Here is a 9,430-nt window from a genome sequence, read left to right as displayed (position 1 = left end):
GTTTGGATAGCAAAGAGGAAATTCCTCCATGAGATGTCAGTTTGGACTGAACTCTGATGTGATTGCTGACATTACCAAGACCACTTCTTGCTTCTTGGGCACATGGATTTGAGAATATAGTCACTGTCACCTGCTGCTTTTTTTTTTTTTTTAACAGGAGAAGTAGTTGGAGAAACTGTCAAGATTTTCAGCTTAGACAACTGAGTAGAAGGTGAAATCACTGACTCAGAGGGAGAGTACAGGAAGGGGGAGAAAGATGCTCAGGGGATTTTGACAGAGTAAGAGCCATCTCCTGTGGTGAGAGAAATGCTCTAGCAGGTCTGATTGGGATGTTACTCACTGGCCCTGGGATGGGGGATGGCAGGCCCAGTCCCAGGTCTCCCACCCAGTCCAGGAAAGGAGCCAGGCCTCTGAAGAGACTGACTGGTGGTCACAGGAAGATAAGTGCTTAGCATTGAATAACTTACAAAGAGTTATAGGGGCACTGACAGAAGTGACCCAGACTTCTCATGAAGCTGGACAAGGGTTTGCCTGGTAGGTGAATGGGGAAGGAATCTAAGGAGGGGAGGCCAGTCCCCTTGGGGTGTGTGCAGTTTACAGCCACCTCATGAAAGGCCCTGAATGCTGTGCCCTTCAGTGATTACCATCATCCAATATAGTGAGAGAATTCTGGAGGGTTGACTTGGACAGTTGGATGGCCAAGGACCAGAGTCGGGAGGACTGATGAGGAGGAGGCTGTTGCAAGTGCCAAGGTAAGGGAGGGACAGGAATGGAGTCTCCTCATAGGCCAGGCTCCTATGCTGGACTCGGGGTGGGGAGCTGACGGCACCCGCCCTAGGCCAGGGAACAGCGGTGCTCACCAGGGGGAGGGGGGCTGCCTGAGTACTCCTCCCAGACTGCTGTTCAGTAGGGTGATGTAGAGAACAGTGCTGCCGCTGACCAAGATGGGCCAGGTGGAGGAAGGGAGGAAGACGCCGACCATGTGCAGAGTCGAACGTAGTGAGGGCTGTCTGGCCTTTGGTGGGCCCAGCTCTCTTGTGCTGGTGCTCTCTGGGAAGCCTCTCTATTGGTAATCGGTGGAGAGGTTTGCAGTCTGTCGGTCAGCATCATAACCCTGAAGTTCTGCTTGGCTGGGCTTTGCAGTGAGGAGAGTAGCAGGTGCTGGGTGAATGGAGGCCTTCTGCTTTACAGAATGATAATCTGGGCAAGAGCTAAAGCTCATTGGATTCAGCATCTGTGGAACTGGTTTAGCCAGTGGAAGGTACAGACTTTTTGGAGAAGAGTCTCACTTTGTCAACTTGGCTGGAGTGCAGTGGTGTGACCATAGCTCACTGCAACCTCAAACTCCTGGGCTCAAGTGACCCTCCTGCCTCAGCCTCCAAGTAACTGAGATTACAGGCATGTTTGCCATCATACTGGCTAAGTTTTCTATTTTTTGCAGAGACAGGGTCTTGCTCTTGCTCAGGCTGGTCTCAAACTCCTGACCTTGAGCAGTCCTCCTGCTTTGGCCTTCCAGAGTGCTAGGATTACAGGCATGAGCCACTGCACTCGACCCAGACTTTCTTTACATAGTTCTTTGAGGGAAACAAATGTGAAATTATGAGATTACTTTGGGATTTGCTTTGGGCCTCATTTTTGTCTTTCTTAGTTCTGCCACCTATGCTTTGCCATGGACAGGTGGGCAGGGAGACCTAAGTAGGAGTCAGAGTGGGTTTCTGTACTTCTTTTTTATCGCTCCATAGGGAATTAGGGCTCAAGTGTCAGCTGTGGTTGTGAGCCCTTATTTCAGAACTTCGAAAGGGTTAAAGGTGTACTGAAACACTGATCCCATCAGCTTCTGGGTGGCCAGAACTCCAGTGCTATCTGTCTCTTAACTACAAGTGGCCTTGTTCATTACCCCAGCAGGCCACACAAATATTCCTGCTTTATGTGTTACACAATGAGAACGTATATGGAAAGCACTGCCATAGACCTGGTGTCAGCAAACCTTTTCTGCAAAGGGCCAGACAGTAGCATTTCAGGCTTTATGGACTATTCAACTCTGCCATCTAGCACAAAAGCAACTATAGAAAATGTGTAAATAGATTATAGACTATATGGCTGTGTTTTGATAAAACTTTATTTATAAAAGCAGTGGGCCATATTTTGCCAATCCTTGGCTTACGACTGTAAAGATTACTCACCCTTTGGCTTAATCATGACTGGAAACTTCTTCCTTTCTGCTGCCTCGATTAATCTGTATCCCCACGAAGACTTCCTGAGCATCTAGTCTTTGTGAGCACTGAGCGGAACTTAGGTTTTGAGTGACAGGTGGGAGACTGAAATGGGAGATCGGGTGATTGAAGAGCAAAATACAGAACAGGGTCAGGGAAGTCCAAGGTGACGGGGCTCAGAGGAGAGAAGGGCTGAGGGTGAATCAGGAAAGCCCTGGGAAGGAGGCCACTCTGGAGCAGATTCTTAGAGGAGGAGGAAGAGGAGGGTTCGCCAGGAAAGGGAGCAGGCCCAGATGATAGATGCCGTGGTGTTGAACAACGAGAACTTCTGTGTAGTTGCACAGGTGTGTGAGGGTCAGCTTGTGCTGGCCCTAAGTGCCAGGCTAAGGAGTGTGGGCTTCATTCTCTGGGCAGTGGGAAGCCATTGGACAGTTGTGCTCAGGAGAGTAAAGTGATTGCAGATGTATTTTAGAAATGTCCCTCTGGTCATAGAAGACCATGTCTGTGATTATAAATTATACCTTTCAGTTTAGTCTGGACTTTAGCCAAGGAATTTGTTACTCTTGGTACTAGAGTGAGACAGAGAGGCCCAGAGAAGGATGATTTTTCTGACCACTGGCTTTATCAGATCAGTGAGTGCCCGACCTTTATTTCTAGCATGAACAGAGCATGACAAAATCTTCCATCTTTAGGCTTTTTCTCTCCTGCTATGAAACATTGTCTCAAATCTAAATCTAGCTTGGGGTCTTGGTGTGTAAGGGTAAAATGGTGGGGAGACAGGCTCCCCTTGCTTCAGAGTCAAGTCACACCACAAGAAAGCTTCATGGAGCATATTTTGTTTCCTTTGTGGACACGCCCGGGCCATGGACAGCACAAAGGGCAGGCCTTCAGCGAGGTGCTGTTCTCCATTCTCCAGAAGCCTACAGACCACTGAGGCAGGTTGAAATAACTACTGCTCAGGTACATCATAGACTGCTCTGGGCAGTGCCACACGCTGGGTGCAGGGGAGACCAAGGTGAATCAGACATGGTACCTGCCCCAAGGAGTGCTCAGTGGTACTTGGGGTGATGGAAAAAATCATGTTTGTAGTGTTTTCTACTATGCAAAGTCTTTCCCCTCAGTTGTTTCTAGGAAGGTTGAAGGGAGATAGATACTGTCCAGAGAGCGTCGGTGAGGTGCCAAGGATGTGAGTGGCAGACTCTCTCCTTTAAGAGGAGCAAAAGTTGGGAGTGGCTGCTCTTGATGTGTGGGCACAGGAGATGGGCGTGGCTGTAACTGCGCAGGTAGGGCTGGAGAGAGACGACCTGACACAGCTGTCTTCACAGGTGCTATTTCAGTGAAGCCCGAACAGCCCTGGGGGTGCTGAAGATCACATGCAGCTCAGAAGGGAAGGCACTTGCTTAGCACCCCAGAGCTGGGAGGTGGTGGCACCAACTCCACATGTGGCTCTCCCATGGGGCTGGCAGGTCTGCACTGTAACCGCCTTCCACTGGGCCTGTGGGCGCTTCTGGCCCTCTGGGACTGGACCAGGAGGTGTGGGCTGTGGTGCTGCCCCAGGGGGGCAGGAAGCCACTGAAAACTTAAGGAATTGGATGCTGCTTGCTCTCAGTGAAGTTGTTTGGCAATCTCTGGGATTGGATGAGGGCTACAGAAGGGAAAGACCCCTTTGAGGCACATTGGCCACTCTCTTCAGACGTGCGTGGCTCCCTCTCTGGTAGGGATGTGCCTCCTGGTCTCCTCTCTCTTAGGGACTTGGAGTGGCACCCCGGCTCTGACAGGTATGTAAATTCTTATCTCCAACAAGCAGCTCTCCTTGCATTTTCTGGGTAAGTTTCTGGGTTTATGGAAGGGAAAGTAACAAACTTGAGCCTGGCAAGTGGAGTGGGCCTTGGGTTTGGTAAAGAGAGTGCAGTTTGTCCCCGGCTGTGATGCCAGATGTGGCCTTTCCTCTGGCAGCGAGTCCTGTGCTCAGGCCCCAGTCTCACAGGACAGTCAGGCTCCGCAGTCACATACAGGCACAGACTTGTTGCCATCTGACTTCTTGTTCTGCCTCGGGAAATATGATGGTCAGAAAGTCTTTTTGACTCTAACCTAAATAATTCTGTGGCTCCTAGTAGTCAGGGTTTTTGTTTTGTTTATTGTTCATGGAAATGAATCAAGAATAGGAGTAAGAGTTTTAGGTAGTTAGGAAGACTGTAGGAAGTTCCTTCTTCACCTGTAATTTAGAAAGTTGTTTTATGTCGTCCCCCCCCCCCTCGGCAGCTTGTGCTCTCTACCCTTTTGGAATTTTGGTTGGTGGGTCTGTGGTAAGACACCTGTTTCCTTTAAATGTTTGTCACTTTCCAAGCCTCCTTTTGTACAGACATCTTACCTACCCCTGAGTAGACCATCCCTTTTCCTAACAATGATCGCCTTTCGTGCTCAGACAGGCGCTGTGCAGTCAGGTGAAGTTTACTCTGAGCACCCCCTTGTGGGTGCTGAGCACCGTTTTTCCCTTCCCTCCCCTAATATGGCAGCTTCTTAGTGAGGGGACCTGCCCTGGCTATGTGGGAGGTGCTTACTACCATTCACTACCTTTCCTGGAGAGGAGGCTCATTTTTAGAAACTGCTAGGGAGCCACATCGCAGGCATCGTCAAGGCCCCAGCCCAGGGCTCACTTTGCGTCTGCCAGGAATTCTGGGTGGCTCTGGCTCCCTGGTGAGCTGCCTCCAGGTGGCCTGCCTTTTCAGCATGGCAGGGCTAGGAAAGTGAGGTGAATGCTGGGCCAGGGGGAAAGCCTGCTGTTATTGCTTCCTTGGGCAGATATCATACACTTAGCTTCTAGCAGTGTTTGTCCTGTTTTCCCCAGAGCATCTTTGAACTCAGGCCTTTCACCCTGGACCCACCTTTCTGGCCTGTTGTGCTGAACCTTTGGTTTCTTCAAGTGGCTGGTTAGGCCCTGTCACTTCTTTAGAAGACAGGTCTCCCGAGGTAGCTGTGATTAGGACAAGTGCACTTCCAGGAACAGCGAGGCTGATGGGCTTGGGCCAAGGCTCAGACCATTAGCCTCATGCGTGTGCATCCTGGTCTGCCTGCTATGCAGTGTTCCTGGAGGAGCAGGGCCTATGGGACTTGCTTCCTCCTGGGAAGGAAATGGGAAGTGCAGCCAGTCTAGACCAGAAGTCCTATTTGACAACTGCCTTCACTCACACTAAGGAGTAAGGTGGCCCTGTTCAGTTTTAGCCCTCCCTCGGCCCCAGGGCTGGGGGTGCAGGCAGAGAAGCATAGTCGTGGATAGAAAACCTCTCCTTGCTGCACGGTTATGTACATGACATTGGACTCCTGGCTGTAGCTTACTGTGGTCTGGTGATAGCCAAGTTAGTTTTTAGAAATCTATTTAAAATATCTGTCATGTAGCTATTTACTGTGTTTTTCTGAATACACAAGTGTAAATAGTATAATTTGCAGTGCAAAGTCCTTGGCAATAACTTTGTTGTGTATTATGTTAAAAAACATTGGAAACCGTGACCACCCTGGACTGTCCTTCCCCTCTGGGGCAATGAATACCCGTAGGACTCTGAACTTTAAACCTTCGGCGTGGTTGAAGCAGCAGCCTGCATATGTGGACTGTCACCAGTGCCTCGCCCAGAGATGCCTGGCCTTCATCCAAAGGGACCCTGCTGCCCCGACTTCTGCAGGCAGCACCCACACTGTGGCTTCTTCGTGCCGAGTATGTTGGACTCTGCCATAGACTGACCCTCTTGTCTGGCTGCTGCAGTTTGTCTGTAATGCCCTGACATGTTGCATTTTCCCCATTTGGATGAATAAAAATGCTTCTGTCTTAAACAATAATGGGCTGTTTTGTGCAGGACCCACTCTGTTAAAATGAAGGATCTGGCTTTGACAAACAGTTCCCGGCCCTTAAGACTCTCAGTACATGTTACAGGGTCTTCCCTTCGTGCAAAGGGTTGAGGTGAGGGGCTGAGGAAACTTGAAGGGGAGCAGCATGGCTCCTGATAATGGCCAGCAGTTTGCAAGGGTGGGGCCAAGTCCTAATTTATGCTTCTGTCTGCAGTCCTTCAGTTCTGCTTCTCTGTAGACAGTGCTACAAGTTTCCTCATCATGAAAGTTTAACCTGGCAGCTTGGCACGGAGAAGGGTAAGCTATGTATATCGAGTGAGTGCTGAATCTCAAACCTCAGAATCTACCAGGTGCTTTTCACAAACCTCACTCTTAATCCTCACACCGGCTCCAGGGCTTGGCAATACCCAGACATGACAGATCAGGAAACTGAGGCTCTGAGTCAAAGAGCCCTGCTCAAGGGTGTAGTTTCTAGATGGTGGCACCAATTGGAATCCAAAGCTGAAGCTCTTCATCATGCTCCTGCTGCCAGTCTCCCTGTGAGGTTTCTGCGATGGAGCTGCCACAGCGACTTGGAGATCCCACTTGGAGAAATGAGGACAAGGAAGTTGTGGCCAGCCCAGGGTGGTCATCTGGGAGGGACCAGGGGTTGCTGCTTGCCACCTCCAGGTAAGTGGAGAGCTGTGTGGACATCACCACTCGGGGGGTGGGGGGGGTTGCCTCACTTTGTAACTTAGGGCTCTACCTTTCCCCACTCACCATCCGTCTGGATTTACCACCATGCTAAAAAACGAGTGAAAGAAAAGCTGGCTGGGCCAGCCCTCTGCTGTCTCCATCCTCGTTCCCAGATTTGTCTTTCTGAGTTTGAGGGGTAGCCAGCCTTTCTTGTCCACAACTGGCACAAGGCTCAGCCCACAGGAGACAAGATTGTTGAGGTGGAACTGGGGAAAGGAAGGAGGGAGCGATTTTCTTGCTTTTGGGCCCCGGAAGAGAAGGTGGAAGTGATACATGGTAGGAAAGCCTGAACTCTCAGATGGGGCAGCCTCAGGCAAACCTTTCACCTTCATTTTCAAATCTGGGAATAACAACAGTTAACAATTGGAGGGAGAAGAATGCATGACAAGAGTCAAGAGCTTCACAGGAGAGCTCAGCAATCCCTGTGAGACAGGCATTGAACCCACTGTACAGAGAAGGAATAGAACCTGGAAAGGTGGTGATGAGCCCTAAAGTTATGGCCTGAATGCCACGTTTCCACGTTGCTTATAGTGAAGTGCAATGACAGTCTGACCTACCTGCTGCCCACGTGGTCATCTGAAGGCCAGGGTAGGCTGGGAAGTTAGTGCTCAGGCCTGTTGTTGTTCTGGGAGTGCCTCAGCCGTTCTGTGTGGTTCCAGTCTTCGTGTCCATCTTCTCCAGCTCCCCTGTTCTTTCATCACCCCCAAATTAATCTTAGAAGAAGATTTAAATCCTAATGTCAGACTCAGGCATTTCTCTGAGCAGTGAAATGACTCTCCCAGGCCATGAGGAGCCCACTGTCACTTATTGTATTATCCCCTGCAGAGGCTCTAGTTTCACAGGTGTTGGCAGTACAGACCTGGCAGTTGTGTTCTGGACCCTTGTGTTCACTTCGCTCACAGCACGCCTTTAGGACTTAGAATTCAGAAGAGGAGTGGAGATTCTGGGGCTGGTACCTTTTGCCATTCTAAGTTGCTGCCTTCCTGCTGGAAATTACCACCAAGGCCCTGGAGATCAGCTCCTATTGCAGCAGGCCTGCCAGATGGTCCACTCAGCCTGTGGCGTATTCTCACGAGCAGCCCTCCATCAGCGACATGTGTCCAAGGTCAGAACTAGAGTTCAAGTTTCTCAACAAAACAACTCTTCCTGCAAGTCCCCTCCAACCACTGGCCTTATATGCCCACTTCCCTCATAGCCAGCCTTCTGAAAATCTACACTTGATTGTCTCTGCTTCCTGTCCTCCAACCCTCAACCCACTGTGGTGGGCCACTGCCCCAGCACCCTCCCAACTGCCAAATCCAGTGAGCCTTTCCAGTCCTATCTTCACCCAAAGGTAGCTCGCTCCTCTTCTCTAGTCATCCACGTTCCATTCTCCGGGTCCTCTCTCCTGCTTCCTCCATCTAGCCTTTGAACATTCTTTGTACAGTCTCTTTATGCCCCTAGCTTTAGCTTGTTTGAGCACTGGTTCTCAACCAGGAGTCATTTTGCCACCCAGGGAACATGCGGCAGTGCCTGGAGACATTTTTGGTTGTGACAGTTGGGGTGGGGTGTGTGCCACTGGCATCTAGCAAGTAGAGGCCCAGGGCTGCTGCTGAGTAGCTCTATTGGGCAGGACAACCCCACAGCACAGAATTACCAGCCTAGCTGTCAGCAGTGTCGAGGTTCAGACACCTGTGCTGGAAGATGCTGAACCAACTTCCGAGCAATTGTAGATTCCAAACATTTCTAGCTGCATGTCCAAGGCTATCTCAAATACATAACATTGAAAGCTAAATTTACCTTGGCATGGTCTTGCTCTCACCAAGTTTCACTGCCTCCATTCTCACCCTATTCCCTTTTCTTTGTCACCTCTGCTCAGACCCTAATTTCTCTTCTAGTGTTTCTTCCTAAAGGATTGGCAGGGAACTTCTCAAAATGAAGTGGCTTAAGACTCTCCAGTGTTCCCCATCACCTCAAACCCTTCTGGCATGGACCCAACCTGATTACCCAGTTTCACCTTTCATCACCTTGGCCCAAGCAGACTACACAACACTAACAACTATTCCTCCCACCTAAAAACTGTCCTCTTGCTTCTCTACCCAGCACATCGTCTAGTTGTCGGTGCAAATAGCTGTCACTACCACTTTGTCTCCCTTGCAGTTATACGTAGACTCCATGTTGCCACAGGATCCCCACACCTACACGGTACTTACCATATGTATTGCAATTACTCTTCTCAGTCTCAGTGTAACTGGGGGACCTCCAGCAAAACAGGTCCTACCTTTGAGTCATTTAGGGCCTGTGTGCCAAGGCTTACTGGTATATGGACTCCTTTCTCTGGGCCACTACACAACTGCAGGAATGAGGATTTCAGCTGAGAACCTACATGCCTTAACATGGGTCCCTTGGGACTGGAAAAGCATGGAGCAGGCTGGCCAGGCATGTGGAATCTAGAAATAACACCCTTTACCTGGGAGCATCAAAATGACCCAGATCGCAACCGTGCTCTGGAGCCACTGTCCCGGACAATGCAAGAGCACCTGACAGGGCAGGGGCCTGACCATCCTCGCGTCTTACAGGCATGAAGCCATGGTCTGTTAGCCTGCTTCCATTCAGAGGCTGGGTGGAGCTGGAGTCCTGGAGGGCAGGTCAAGCTGGGAGGG

This window comes from Microcebus murinus, chromosome 12, assembly GCF_040939455.1.
Source record: "Microcebus murinus isolate Inina chromosome 12, M.murinus_Inina_mat1.0, whole genome shotgun sequence".
Classification (NCBI taxonomy): domain Eukaryota; kingdom Metazoa; phylum Chordata; class Mammalia; order Primates; family Cheirogaleidae; genus Microcebus; species Microcebus murinus.
Note: the sequence above shows the minus strand (reverse complement) of the source record.